Source organism: Talpa occidentalis, unplaced genomic scaffold, assembly GCF_014898055.3.
Source record: "Talpa occidentalis isolate TD23 unplaced genomic scaffold, MPIMG_talOcc4v2.1 talOcc4.4, whole genome shotgun sequence".
Classification (NCBI taxonomy): domain Eukaryota; kingdom Metazoa; phylum Chordata; class Mammalia; order Eulipotyphla; family Talpidae; genus Talpa; species Talpa occidentalis.
The window spans coordinates 23,611,231-23,626,400 of NW_023604295.1; the positions used below are offsets into that span (position 1 = coordinate 23,611,231).

At 35.6% G+C, this 15,170-nt stretch overlaps 1 protein-coding gene and 1 long non-coding RNA gene across 10 annotated transcripts in view; one reads left to right on the top strand and one right to left on the bottom strand.

Annotated features, from left to right (window-relative positions):
- Positions 1-15,170, top strand: part of NAALADL2 (N-acetylated alpha-linked acidic dipeptidase like 2) — a 1,155,955-nt gene that overhangs the window by 738,489 nt on the left and 402,296 nt on the right. The window lies entirely within an intron of this gene.
- LOC119257297 (uncharacterized) overlaps positions 1-15,170 on the bottom strand; it is a 40,099-nt gene that overhangs the window by 3,925 nt on the left and 21,004 nt on the right. Inside the window, exons 2-4 of one of the 3 annotated variants that reach the window (XR_005127996.2) lie at positions 14,711-14,757; positions 10,633-10,774; positions 5,018-5,085 (exon numbers count right to left, since the gene is read on the bottom strand). This is a non-coding gene — a long non-coding RNA (uncharacterized LOC119257297). Of the gene's footprint in view, positions 1-5,017; positions 5,086-8,121; positions 8,188-10,632; positions 10,775-14,710; positions 14,758-15,170 lie in introns of those variants that run through there. The other 2 variants (XR_008553809.1, XR_008553810.1) reach the window with 2 other exon arrangements.

Below are 15,170 nucleotides of genomic sequence, written 5' to 3' on the forward strand. Positions count from 1 at the left end.
ATAACAGTTACAGAAAGTAATACCATTGTATAGGAATTGGGGGAAACAGGGATTGGGGTACTGCAGCAGGATCCTTGTCGCCTGAGAAAAATGTAACAGAGCCCTAGTTTTATGGCAATAGAGGTTCTGTGCAGTTCATCAATTTAGGAGAGGTAGAAGAAGCAAAAATAAACCAAAAAATCCATATGAACAAAAACAGCATGAATTTCTGGAATTGGTATGAAGCATTTCAGATTCCAGGCAAATCCTGTCTCACTAATTTGTAAATAGGAGCACAGGACTTCCTCGTGTTCCTGTTCCCCTTCAGTATTGGTCCTGCACCTGCTCTGGGTTGAGCCTCAAGGCCACTCACTGTCAACAGGTGTGGAGGGAGGCACGTTTCAAGGAAGTGAATGAGGCATTGCCTCAGCTGTGCAGAATGCTGCAAAAAAAGGTAAAGCAGCAGAGTATCCGCATTGGTGGTGTACAGAGTTGAAGCGTGGTAGTTAGAAACTGGGCAGGATGAGTTTAAAGGCGTCATCGAAACACAGTCCCAAGAACAGCCTGCGGCAATACAGGGAAACCCAACAAGTGCTGAAAAACTTGCAGGGCTGGCAAGCAGTCCAGTGCCATTTATTTTAGTGGATTTCAGGAAGGTACAGTTAAATCTCAGTCAATGCTACAGATCATGGCAGTCACATCACCATGATGACAATCACTCATTAAAAGATAGCCTGTGTGAAATGAGGAGGTTGGACTGGGTGATCCACTTTAGGTGTCTTCCAGCACTGAATTTTAAGGTTTAGTTGCCTGAATTTAGTGTGCATGTGTCAAAGGCCCTATTTTGTTTATTTTTCCCCTCCATTTTTTTTTTTTTTAAGATTTAAAAGCACCGTTCTGAAGGTTGCATTTTCAATGTTTTGGTCTTTTGATGCACAAAATTATTTAATTTTGATGAAATCCAATTTATCCCCTCATCTATTTGCTTGTGCATTAGTGATATATCTAATAAACTATTGCTTAATCCAATATCATAAAGATTTACAACGATATTTACAAGAGTTTGATAGTTTCATCTCTCACATTTAGATCTTTAGTGATTTTGAGTTAATTTTTGGACATGGTGTTATGTAGGGGTTCAACTTTGTTGTTTTATGTGTGATTCTCTACTTGTATCTACATTTTGTTGAAAAGAAAATTCTTTACCCATGGGATGTTTTGATAATCTTGTTGGAAATCAACCATGAATAGAATATGGATTTATTTTTGTATTCTCAAGTGCATTCTTACTGGTCTATATGAATCTCCTTATGTCAGTACCATACTGTCTTGATTAGGCTAACTTTGTAGAGGCTTTTTTCAGTTTGTGGGAAATAACAGTACCTCAGCTTTGTCCTTCTTGTTCTGACTATTCTGTATGCCTTTCATTTATATATGAAGCTTCAAAAATAATTGAAAGATGAATGGAAGATGACCACACAGACAGATCAAATTTCTTGGATGAAATACTTCTGGGATGAGAAATGTCAGAAACTGAAAGGAATATAGCTGAAGTTTTAGGATAAAAAACATCTGCAGATAAAGAATTGAATACTCACGGGCACTGAGACAAAGAGAAGCAGGTTCTTTGTGATTACATGAGACTGAAACAGAAGCAGGAAGTTATATGTGTTGAGGAGGGGATTATAGGTGAGTTCAGACCACAAAGTATTTGATCTTTTAGATGGTATTTTATCCTGTCGGCAGGGAGAAGTCACTGAGGCTTATGGCAAACCTTCTTTATTGTTTTAGTGTTAAGGTCGATACTTTGCCCTGATATTTGAGAAATAGTAGCATTCTTTTCAGATACCATTCTCTTCAGATCGCTATATCTCTTGATCAATCAATTTATCAATCTATTTACCTACCGACCTATCACCTGTCATCAATTTAAGCTAATCTCACACTCTCAAAATAAATATTTCTGCTCTTAAGAATAAATCAGAGAGTACTCTGGATATTTTATAGTTAATTCCCCAAAATAGAAAGTCACCCCAAAATGTAATAGCAATCCTCGCTTCCAAATTTTGCATATTGACAAAGGTAAAAAAAAAAATAACAATGAATGAAAAGAAACATCTTCCCCATTTTGCTTCTTTCTATCTTCAAATTCTCTTTTTTTTATTTGCATTGTGTTTTGGTGTTTAACCAAAACTGTTCTTTCCTCAGGTATATTTTTCATCATGGTTGAGGGTTGATCAGCCAGGGTGCGTGAAGCTGTGCCTAATATTTTACACTTGACCTTAGTCAAAAGGCTGAGAAGTGATGTGTACCTTATGTCTTAATCCCTATGGAAAAGCCCAATCCAATTTGGTACCTATCAGTTACAATTGTGTCTTTAGTGCAGTGAAATTCATTACACTATATTAAATTCCGCAGATTAAACAACAGATTTATAATTTTAACTCCACATTTTCTGTAACATACGTGAAAAACTCTGAGTAGTAAAATTGTTGAAGTTGAAGCAGAACGTAAATAGCAACCAGTATTCATTCACTCAGTTTTCTTTTGCCAAATAACTTTACAATCAATAAATTCCAAGCATTATATGGAATTTTTCTGTTTTGCAAATAAAAAAAATGAGGTTGAATGAATTAGAACATTGCTTTCTCCAACTCCAACATATTTTTATATTAATTTTCTTAACAAATTTTAGATAATTATTAAAATGCTGTGCTATAAATTATAATAGCTTAAGTATCATTATGTTCCAATTTGACAGTCAAAAATTTAAATTATGAAAATTAAGCAAGATAACTAAAATAGAACTTTTTATAATCTAAGTTTTCATGGTGCTATCTATTTAATTCTCTGAAACCCCTGGTAATAATGTGTCTTGTGTGAGTCTTTTAAATGTATGCCAAGGACAGTGTGATTTGGTTGTGTTTTTCTTCCTGCCTGGTAATCAAACTAGAAAAGTTAGAGTGGGGAAAACTGATAAAGATGAACAGACAGTGAAAAAAGCCAGGCTATGCAGGGCAATTTAAAATATAAAGTTTCTGTTTAAAAGTATTAAAAGTGAAAGAGGACAGTAGAAGGGCAGGAAAGAGATAGAATAACAAGTTGGATGAGAAGATATAATAAATGGAAACACTATTAGAGTGACCTACATTTTCTTCTGTAAAAGGCAAAGAAAAGACAGTTAAATCAGTTTTGGTTAAAAAAAAATGCTTCCTCCTTCTGTGCTGCGAGATTTTGGAGCTTATCTAAATTCTAAAATAACTCCATTTCTGTTTCATAAAGCCAAATCTGCAAAAACACCAGCATAATGCTGACAAAATAGCTGTTATTTGCTCTGCCAGGATCATTCATGATCATGAACTGCATTTATAAAATCCAGAAGGGTCCTTCTAGTACTGAAGAAAATGGTTAATGTGTGTTGGTATCCAGATAGTTTCCATTGTATTTGGCAGTTACTTTACCAGGTGCATAAAAATAACTCCATTTGACAATACTTCCTTAAGTTTAATCAGTTACACCATTGTGGCATGACTGGTATTCAACAGTGGAAAGGGTTGCAAGCCATGCCCAATACATATCATACAATATCATGTCAATTAGTCATGTATGTTTATTCTGCTCAAAGCAAACCCATGGATGTGGGTTATAAGAAACCTGTCTTGGGCCTCCCTGATGTCCTAGGGATTAAGTCTCAGCACTATCATCACTAAGGCCTGAATTTGATCACCAATCAGGGAGTTAACCCACATGACTCAGCAGACCTCTCCTGTCTCAGCTGCTGCTCCCCTCAGCAATGTGTTTCAGTTGATCTGCCTGTTCTGCTCCCCACTCTGTCTCCAGTGAATCCTTTCAACTGCCCCCCTCCCTGCACCTCTAGCCTACACCCCAGTTCTTCTACACATATACACAAAAGAACTCTATATTTTGCCTGAATTTAATCACCACATTATACAGCCAAAGTAAACTAGTTATTCATATATCATTGTCACTATTTTGCAAAATCCAATACTGAAATTCAGTTATATTCAATAATTTTCCAAAAGTACTAGTATTTCAGACATTCTGTTCTTCTAGTATTATTCTGAATCTTAATTAATATGGTAGTTACGTAAAGCCATAGACAGCTCTTAGAAAGTGCTCAGTGAACACTGTATAGCTGCTGTATATTCTTTTTGGGATCCTTTTCTCTCCCAGTACTCTCCCAATCATATTGAACCCAGGATATGAATTATCAAATGCCTCTTCTTGGAGATCAGGCTTATGCTGTGACAGAAGTTATTTTCAACAGAAAAGGAACTTTCTGGGTTAAGGTGAAGAAATCAAGATAGTGAACATGACAGCAATTTCTAGAAATATATTGGTCTCTTGGATTCTATAAAAAAACAAAACAAAACAAAACAACAAAACAAAACCCAGCAGCCATCACTCACACATGGTGATTATAGGCATTGTGCTGTATTTGGCAAAAAGATGTTCTACTGTGGCATTGAGAATTCTCCCTTAGCATTTACACAGCACGGATTGGAACCCAAGGGAGATGTGGAATGTGAGAGTTTCAAATCTGTTGACCTGGCACAGGATACCATGTGAACCTAAAATCCCATAAAAGAGAATCTTAGATGGACAATCTGTAGTATGCAGCTGAGTACAAAAATAAAATATTTTTTTTGTATCGCATTGTAACATTGTATGTTTCAGGTAAGCATAATTATAAGAATTAGAAAATGTACACTACTAGAGAAGAAATCAATTAAATGAAATCTAATTTTTGGAGTAGAGTGGGGAAGAATTTATATAAATTTTTGGCATCCACAGACTTCTGTAATAACTACCTATAGAATATGTAATAATCAGAAAACATGAAGGAAATTGCCTTTGGGCTTGCAAAATTCTTGAAGACCCCCAACATGATCTACATGTGGATACTGCATCCACTTTCCCAGAGGACAATAAAAAGTCTCTCATTGGATCAGATACCCACTTTTAAACTTTGTTTTCCCTAAAATACCACAAAGGATATATATCAAGATTTCCTTACTTGCCTATTTTGTCCTTCCAGCTATCCAGAAACAAGACAATGTGTATGTGTATATCAGTTGCAGGAACCTAAAAAAAAAAAAAAATGAGAAATGAGCTGTCCTTTTTTTTGCACATTTGTGCACCATGCACATCTTTTTCTTACTGCAGAGATGTCATGGTATTACATTTTTCTGTATATATAGATAAAATATAATCATTATAAAACCTCAAAAATTATATAAAATTAAGGTCTTCTGAAAATTCATCACACTGAGATAAATTCCAATGATAGTTTAATCACTGTTTTTAATGCAACTTTACACATTAACTTATATCTGCATGTAGGTGTTTGTATACACAAATATATGCATATGTGTTATTTTACATTTAGGTTAAATGTAAAGAGACACTTATGATGTGTCTCTTCTGCACATCTACCCCAGTGTCAGTACCCTAAAACTCCTCATTTCAATCAAAGCACATAGTTTTACAATAGATGCCTAGTGAAAATTAAGCCACATTCAACCACTTTAGTGAAGTCAACATATACCAGATATATGTAAATGAGTAAAAATGTCTACCAAGATAACTCAATGACTCTATGGAAAAATGAAAAAAGAGAACAGCCATTTTCAGGTCTTGTGTACTATGGCTAAAATCATACACTATTAGATTCACCAAGACACTATTCCAATGATCTTGTTTCACAGATGAAGAAAATGAGGTTCAGAGGTTTAAACGATTTGCTCAAGTTAAATAGCTTGTTAAAAGCACAATGTGCAATATCCTTATTTGAATCCATACAAGAAACTAGAAATGCTTTAAGAGTAGAACAAACACCTTGCAAAACTGTCTAAGCACAGTTATTTATATATTTTTTCAAAGATTGATTTATGTGTACAAGAACTGGGATATAGGCCAGAGTTCTGGGGGTGGTCTGGGAGGGGCAGTTAGAGGATTCACCAGAGACAGAGTGGGGAGCAGAACAGGCAGAACTACCTAAATGCACTAATGAGGGGAGTAGTGGTTGAGACATGAGAGATCTGCTGTGCCCTGTGGGCCATCTCCCTGGCTGTCGGGGGTAATATCTTGATTGCACTGTGTCTTTAACCCCTGCACCACCAGGGAGACACATAGTTACTATTTATTGAGCATCTATTAAATGTCCAAGACAGCTTTAGGCCTGTAAAAAAATATATATGTTTGCAAGGCAAATACTGTTTACACAGGTATTATTGTTAACATTTTATAAATGAGGAAAGCAAGTCACACAGAAAGCAGATCATTTGCTCATGTCAAGCAGCTCCTATCTGCAAAGCCTGTGCTGCTGTGAATGTACTGGGCTGCCTTCCAGTAGCAGTAGAGCCCGGAACCAGAGGCTGGTGACTCAGGTCTTCTTAGGCTACCGTCAGCATTAATTTTCACCTTTCAACTGATACTACTGCCATCTCTCCCTTTTGTGAAATGATGAATTCAGCCAAATAGGTCTTGGATTATGGCTTGTCTAATCTCTTTCCAATTGGCTAGTCCAGGATCAATTGACTGGTAAAGCAGGTTTATGCCTTGTATTTTATAAACAGAAGTAGAGCTATGCAAATTGACTATTGACTATGCACTTAAATGGAGTATTTAAAACTAAATATACTAGTTCTACCCCCAAGGCTTCATTTTATACTTAGAGTACAGAACAGCAAAACAGCAATAGAATCAGCTTTTATTTTTTACAAGAATTTAAAAGACAATCACAGGGGCCTCCCAGGTGGTGCAAGGCATTAAGCCACAGCACTATGAAGCTATCCACAGCCACTGCAGCACAAGTTCGATCCCCTACCAGGGAGCTACCCACATGGCACAACAGACCTCTCCTGTCTTGCCCGCTGTTCCCCTCAGCAGTGTATTTCAGTAGATTTGCCTGTTCCCCCCAATCTCTCTGGTGAATCTCACCCCCTGCATCTCTGGCCTGTACCCCAGCTTTTGTATGCTTAAATGAATAAATCTTTAAAAAAAAATAGTAAGACAATCACAGTTGTGTTCAATGAGGAAAGGGAAGGAATAAAGCAGTTATTCCTAGGAACTGAGAATAACAGAGCTAAAGGCTCTAGGGAAGGATTCCTCTTTACATTTTCTGAACTTCAGTGATTTTTGGTTATCTTTGGTATTTCTTTGCTTTCAGATAAACCACTATAATTTATTTCCTATCTTTTCATAGTTATCTTTTTTCTTGTCTTGGACAATAACTTCCTATGTGACGCTACAGTGTCTGCATTTAGGATCCACACTAAGGTATTTGCCTATCCTATATTTATTTTAACTACATCCACAATACCCTAGTTCCAAATGGAGTTACATTCACAGATCGTGGGGCTTAAAACATGAAAATATCTTTTTAGGGACTACAATGCACCTCATTAAATTCATTTTTTAATTAACTTGTTAGCACTATTACAGAGTAACCATTTTTAACATTTGGAAAACACAGAAGCAAAATGAAAGCATTGTTTTTTAATCTTCCCAAATACAAACATGTTCTTAATGTTTTTTTCCTATGGATATATATAAAGGGACATACATATGTAGTTAAAAAAATTAGTCCTTTGTGCTAGACCTGTTGCTATGATCTGGAGATACAGAGACAAAATAAGACAAGCATGAATGCCCTCATTCTTAGAAAATGAACAAGAGAGAGAGAGAGCAAGAGAGAGAGAATTTTGATTACACACAAATGAATCAACCTGGTGGGTAAAAGCTATAAAAGGGATGCCCAGTACAATTGGAGCCCCAGATGGGAGCCCAGAAATAAATTGATTCTAATCTGAAGTATATCTATAGATGATTATGTGAGTCAGGAAGATAATTCCTTCTAGGTAGGAGAAGAGCATGTACCAAGACCCTGGGGCAGAGGATAGTAAAGGAAAGAAGACTGATTCAGAGGAGGCCATTGAAACTGGAGTGTACTAAGTGGGAAGGAGGCACAAGCTGTAGTCAAGAGTTACATGACTTGTGGGTCACATTAAGAACAAGTGCTGCCTCATGCCAAGAAATGTAGCAAGTCGTTGAAGGCTTCTATTCAAAGTTTGCTTTATAAAATATAGTTTTTTCTTTGACAGAACAAATACCACTTACCCCTTTTTCTTCTGTTCTTCCTCTGTGGGTTTGCTCATGTTTTATGAACTAAGGAAAGTTTGGGGAGACAGAGATTTCATTATTTCCCTGTTTGGGGAATAAAGGATAGTCAAAACCCCACTCAATTTATGCTGTGCTAGCCATACTCCCCTCCTTTTAACCTATGTCAAGAACCTGGTGAGTTCTTCTTCTCTCTTTTTTTTTTTTTTTTTTAATTTATTTATACAAGGACTGGGTACAGTCAGAAGCGCGGGAGGGTGAGAGAATTCACCAGAGCCAGAAATGGGAACAGAGCAGGCAGACCCATGAAATACACTGCTGAGGGGAGCAGCTGGCGCAGCAGGAGAGGTCTGTCGCGCTATGTGGGATCCTCGCTGGTGGCTGGGGATGGAACCGGCGCTGCAGAGGCTGCAGGCAGCTTCGCAGCCCAGCACTCAACCACTGCGCCTCAGGGGAGGCCCAAGTTCTTGACCAAATGATTGGGAGCTATCAAACTATTCATTTGCTTTCAGTTTGGTTTAGGGGTTGGTTAGCATGTGTATTAAGCCAAGTGGAAAAGAAAACCCTGGCTCTTCCCAGAAACATGAGGACATAGATTCAATTTTGTTTTGTCTTTACATTCCCCATATGCAGCTGGTGATGGCTGGTTTGTGTGCTCAGCACGCAGCCCAAAATTGAACACTGAATGCCAAGTGTTTGAAGCAAGGAAAGTTTATTTCAGGTATACAAGCAAGGAGGCAGGAGAACAAAGACACAAAAATCTGCCTTCCTTATTAAGAAATAAAATGAGGTTAATATAGATTTTTAAAATCATGATTGAAAAGAATTAAATTTTACTGGTTGATAAGAGGATGGAGGGTTAGTAAATGTGAACTGGCAAGTTACAGGGAAGTACATATATGAAAAATATGAAGAGATTTTTCTTGAGATATCTTGAGTAAGGAATTTCTGTTGGTGGGCACATACCTCTGGGTGGGGCACACCCACTCCTACATTCTAAGACTCCTGGTGCCACCTGGTCTTGGAACCCAATTCACGGGTAGTTGGTTCTGCTTTGCTCTGACTGGGGAATTTGCAGAGGATGCTATAGGAGGGAGAGGGGGACAGGGGAGAACAGGATGTGGAGCCTGCCTTGATGGTGGCTTTGGTGTGGTAAATACATCTAAGTAGGTGTTGTAAACCAATGTCACCGCATTATAAAATAATATAAGATAAAATAAAATATTCAACCTCACTAGTAATACAGGAAACTCAAATCTGAGATGTTTAACCTTAAAAAAAGAAAAAAGAACATTGGATTTTTTTTTTTTTTTTTGTGCTCTTATGGTCTGAAAGCAATTTAACCATTTAGGCTGTTTCACACATGATAGTGTTCGGGTGTTTGGCCATGTAATATAACTACTGCATTATATAGGTGGATAACTTTCCGCTCTCAGTCTTTCTGCTCTCAGAAAGACTTTTTATAATTATTAATTCCTATACCTTTTTACATATTTGTGACTTCCCAGGAAACACTTAAGGCACTCTTACAGTTTCTCATGCTTTCTAGTTACAAATTCAAGAGTTAATGAGGAAAACTAGAGATAACCTTATTAAATTTAAATGAAGTCTTTCAGAAAATATTATTGGTAATATCTCTTTCCCTTATTTTAATAAGTTGTCTTTATTGTTCATTTTCCTTTGCTACTCTCTGCTCTCTATTTTATTTTCTCGTTTATTAAAATATTAGGTGAGATAAGCAGTAAGGTCAATAAAAGTATATTTCTGTTCTAGAAAACCAATGAAAATTAAGTTACCACTTAATTAAGCCCATAGGCAAGAGGAACAAAAGAAGTGGTTATCTGTCTCCAAGGAATAGTACCTAATGGGGATTGAACAGGATTTCTTTTCCTGCTGGTTCATTCTGCTTTTTTGTATGATGTGTTGAGAATTCACTTGAACCCTTGAAATTCTGATGAGCACACATGTCAAATGGTTCAATAGCAGACAAAGCAATAATTCCACAGAGGTCTTTGGCAGAGGTTGGGGCAAGAGAGTGTAGAAAAGAGAAGTGGGAAGGAAAAGATGTTATCAGTGATTTCTCCTAGGAGGGAGAGTCTTCAGTTGAAGACATTTGTGTGGGAGAACCAAAGATTACTGTAAGCTCTTTCCTCTACCTTGGTTCATCTTGCTAACTCAATGACCTCCAGAAAAAGATGTTATTTTAAAAAATAATTTGCTTTATATTGAAAGTTTAAATCTTAAAATAAAGTTAATTATACATTGTAAATAGAATTTTCTCTGGTGTAAATCCAATCCTTTTTTCTCTGAATGGGTACTTTCATACACTTGCAGTTGGTCCTAGCTTTTTTGTAATAGACATAACCTTAGAATAACTAACTTAGCATATAAATAGTTTTCTTGAAGAGAAAAAAAATCTTTGAAACAATAAAATGTGAATTATACACAGTTTGAAATGTGATTTAATATGTTCAGTAAATGTGCTACCAGCCTGTAAATCGTACAGCTTACCTCACATAATGACTTCCGTGAACCTTACTTGTCAAGGCCATGCAAGTGAAATATAGTAAGTGTTGAATTCTATTTTGCAAAAGTCCATTTTATTAATGTTATCTATGAAATCTTCAGTTGTTTAGAAGTAGCAGTATATTTTCTGAATAAAATAATAAATATTCATAATCATAAATTAACAGAGTATGTATATGCTTATGTGTAGAAGGAAAATCAGAAATACATGTATGAACTTACAACTATGTATACATATATGAATTTACACAGAAAAATAAATTATATATCCACATACATAACATCAGAGTAGTCATTTTTCATATATACTTTTTTCTCTTACATAATCAACTAGTGATGTAGATTTTAAATGGTGAATAAATCATAAGTTTTATGTTTTACTTTGGACAACAAGAGAAAAGAATTTGAATATAAGGTTTGAAGAAGGAGCATATGGAAAACATTGACTGCTATAGGTTTCCTCCACATTGGACTGGATAAAATTATGGTGAATTTACATGTGTGCAGATCAATCAGGGAGGTCCCAATAGGAGTTGAAGTATCTTAAGAATATCAATGAATGTGGTATAATTTATCTAAATACAATCAGTCAGCACTGAGGAATGATGACCATGTTCTAAATGGCAAGGAAATAAAGGGAAAGTAGAGCATCAAAAATTGGGGTTTTCCCAGGAAATTCCCAGCCTTTCATTTGGAGGTGGGGAATATGTTAATCTGATCTGAAAGATACTGTGTCATTGAATAAATGAAGTATCCCACTAAACTTCCATCAAGTTTAACAGAGAGCAGCAAGGAGCGATATGCACTCTACAGTAATAGATTGACGCCAAGCCTATACCAAGAGGGTGTGAAGAGGTTCACCATTCAGATAATGAGACTTTCTGCAGAAACTAAGAAAATAAAATGACTAAAGGAGTAGGGAATAGTTAGGTTTGGGTTTTGGGAGGTGAGATTCAGAAATGAAGCATTCATGAAAGTGGTTTGAATTTCTAGCATCAAAGGGGAGAACACTGGGCTTTCTTATGAGCTTGCACATATGTAGAGCCTGAAACAAGAGACTTAGGAAACTATCTGAAAATGGAGTGAGATTCTTGATTACAAAAAGGGATACTACTGTAGAGTCAACTGAGACCTCATCGGACAAATTCACTACCCCAAAATTCCAGTTGCAGGCAGTTTAGTCCAGAATTCAAGTAGGTTTAAAGCAGTCCTTCAAGATTCTTACCGTGTTAGTTGAAGTAAATCAAATCCTAAAATATTTGCTTTTTGGCAATAGGATATAAAGCACTACCATCCAAGATTGATTCCTATTGCCTTCAGAGTTTTGAGAGAAGGACGTATGTAGAAAGCACAAATAATGCCTTAGCAGAGATCATTTCAACAAAGAAGTGAAGCTCAGTATTTGTTTTTGGTCTAAGATGGAAAAGAGAAAATTGTGCAGAAGCACAATAGAATAGGCACAAAGACAGGGACATTCCAAAGAATAGAAAATGATTTATCAATATGAAATGTTACTGAACTATGTGTGTATCTGTGTGTGTCTGTCATATGTGTGTTAGAAAACAAAAAGACAAATATTGGCCCAGATATCTGAGTGTTAAACCTGCCACTTGTTACTGGCATGCTTGAATTCAAGCAGATAGTCATTATTTCTACAGTTATCATTTTTCTGAAATCAATGAACTCAGAAAAATAGGGCATTCACACTAATTCAATGCCATTTTCTTTTAAGGCGTTGAAGGGGTGTGTGTATGTGTGTGTGTGTGTGTGTGTGTGTGTGTGTGTTTTGGTTTGAAACTAATATTTGCAATCTTGGTGTATTTTATTTCCAATTAAGGTAATCTGATCCTTTTTTTCAATTTTAGAAAGTTTGAATAAGAATGTATTTGTTTATTATAGCTATTCATTTATTGGTGTTCTCTGACCCTCAAATTACTCAAAATTCCCCAAAAATCTAAAGATAAAGCAGCACAGTTTTCTTTACAAATAAATACCTAATCATAAATTACTACTGCTTTAAAGGATTTGAAAAAATTGAATCACAGTGGAACAGAAGTGATTTACCCAAGGTTACCAAGCTACTAAATAACAGAGCAGCCTTGTTACTTTTCAGTCATCTGTTAATTTACTATTATTTTCAGAGTTTTAGAAACTTAAAATATTCTTAAAAAAAAAACAGGCTTTATTGTTATTCAAACCTTGAAAGAAAACGATTTGAAATATAGCAATCACATATTTTGAGACATCTAATTTCCTCAAATCCCATTTTCAAACAGCAGATATTTCATGCAACATATTTTGTTGAACTGGTTAGTATATAAAAGTGACTTCTGTGTCTATGGAAGTCTAATCAAATTAAATTAAAAATGTCGTGAACTTCATGATCACAAAGGGTCCTCTGGAAATTCTGTCTCCTGGAATTATCTGATCACTGAGAGTGTGATATCATATACCTAAAACATTGGTTGTTTGCACACCTGTAGATTGTTTCCAGTGTTAAAATTAGATATATCACCTATATAAAGTTGTATACCATCCCTTTCATTTCCATTATTTATTTAAAAGTCTAATAACTTTTTTGAAGTAAATTATCTAATAAAACATAGTAATATGACTTATCAGTGACACCTTGATAATGACTGAAACTTTGATATAAGTAAGGATAAGCTGTATAATCCACCTAACCTTAACTTATAAAAGTCATTATTGGATAACAAAGTAAAGGATATTCTGAATTAACTGTAGATTGCCCAAAATTCAGGTAAAATATTGACTATATGAAACAATTAACTTATAAATTAAAACTAATAGCAAGAAGATGACAAAACCTCTATAAATAACATTCAGAGAATAGTAGAAGAAAGTGTCTTCAGAATCTAATTATCTTAAGGAGTTATTGACAACTTGTAAAAAAAAATATGCTGAAAGTTCCTGCTTAGGGACTATTCTGTCCCACATATAATTTTTTTTCTATTTTCTAGCTTATGACTTAGACTATTAAAAACAGAAAATGAGCTTCCTTTTTTTCACTGTAATAGATTTATTTAAAATTTTGTGTGTATTCCTTTTGAGACTAATTGACTTCTAGGGCGCAGTAAAATGTTTTCCATCAAATGAGACAGATGTCCATTCAATTCATCAACCAGCAATTACAAGCAGATCAATATTGTTATGCAGTATGAAAGACAAAGAGAAAATATAATACCACTGTCACTACCTACACTGACTTCAGCTTGACTAAAGTGTCAAATGAAATTATCAGTATCCATGAGACTCCCAGTCTGGATATCAGAAATTTAGGATTAGGGGCCTTCCTTGGTGGCCTAGGGGTTAAGTCTCAGCACTGTCACTGCTTCAGCCTGAGTTTGATTCCCCACCACTGATCTCCTCGCATATAGCACAGCAGACCTCTTCTGTCTCACCTGCTGCTCCTCTCAGCATTGTAGCACATCACATCTGTCTGTTCTGCTCCCTACTCTGTCACTAGTAAATCCTCTTACCCTCCACACCCCTGTCCTGCACCTCAGTTCTTCTACATGAAAATAAAAATAAAATAAATTTAGAATTAGAATATAATGTTGATACTATTTCATAAATAATGTTCTTTAAATACAGTTAATCCTGGGTTTCCTCATCTAAATTGGTAGTAATAACAACAACAACATCTACTCAGGAAGTGCTGAGGGAGGAGGTAATGTAAGCAAAACTTTAGTATATAACTTGTAATACCTTGTTGAAGTAAATAGTAACTCTTACTGTTACTATTACCAGAAATGGAATAGGTGGACAATTAGTTTAATTGTGATGAGTATAGTAGTTTGAAGTGTCACATAATGTGCCCAACAAAAGCATTGCATGAAAAGGGAGATAATGAAAGACATTTTTCCTTTATGGAGATTATAAGCAACAATAAAGGTCTCAAATGAGATCTTTGAGTATAGTATGAACAGTCTAATTGGAATGGAGTGAAAACTCCATATTGGGATATCAAAAAATAATTGTAGTGGATGAGATTGATAGAAGACATTGGAAGTCAATTGAAAAAGAATTAAGTAGTATTTACCAAGTTACTTCTCATCTCTGCAGTAATTTTGGGATGGGAAGTGAAGGCTGTAGAAACAGAGAAAAGAACATTTTTAGGGACCTTGATGAGAAAGAAATTCTTATAAAATTGCTATTAAAATTGCAAAGAATGTCAAAGACAATCTTTTGTCCCGATGGGAAAAAAATAAATATGTACATTGAAGAAAGTGTCAGAATCATAAAGAGATCCCCAAAGCAGTTATAATTTGCGTTATGGTAAGAACAATTGTGCAGTAGAGTACATGATGAAAGAAAGGTGAGAAGAGGGTAGAGTCATGAAGAAATTGAAGCCACAATGAAAAAGTGACATGTAATACAAAATGAAGACCAGTGACAGGTGTAAGTTTTTGTCAAGCATGTTTTTGGATTCACTAACTTCATTACTAATAGGACTGGTCTCTTTACATATGGTCTATTTATATATGGAAGAGCTGTGAAAT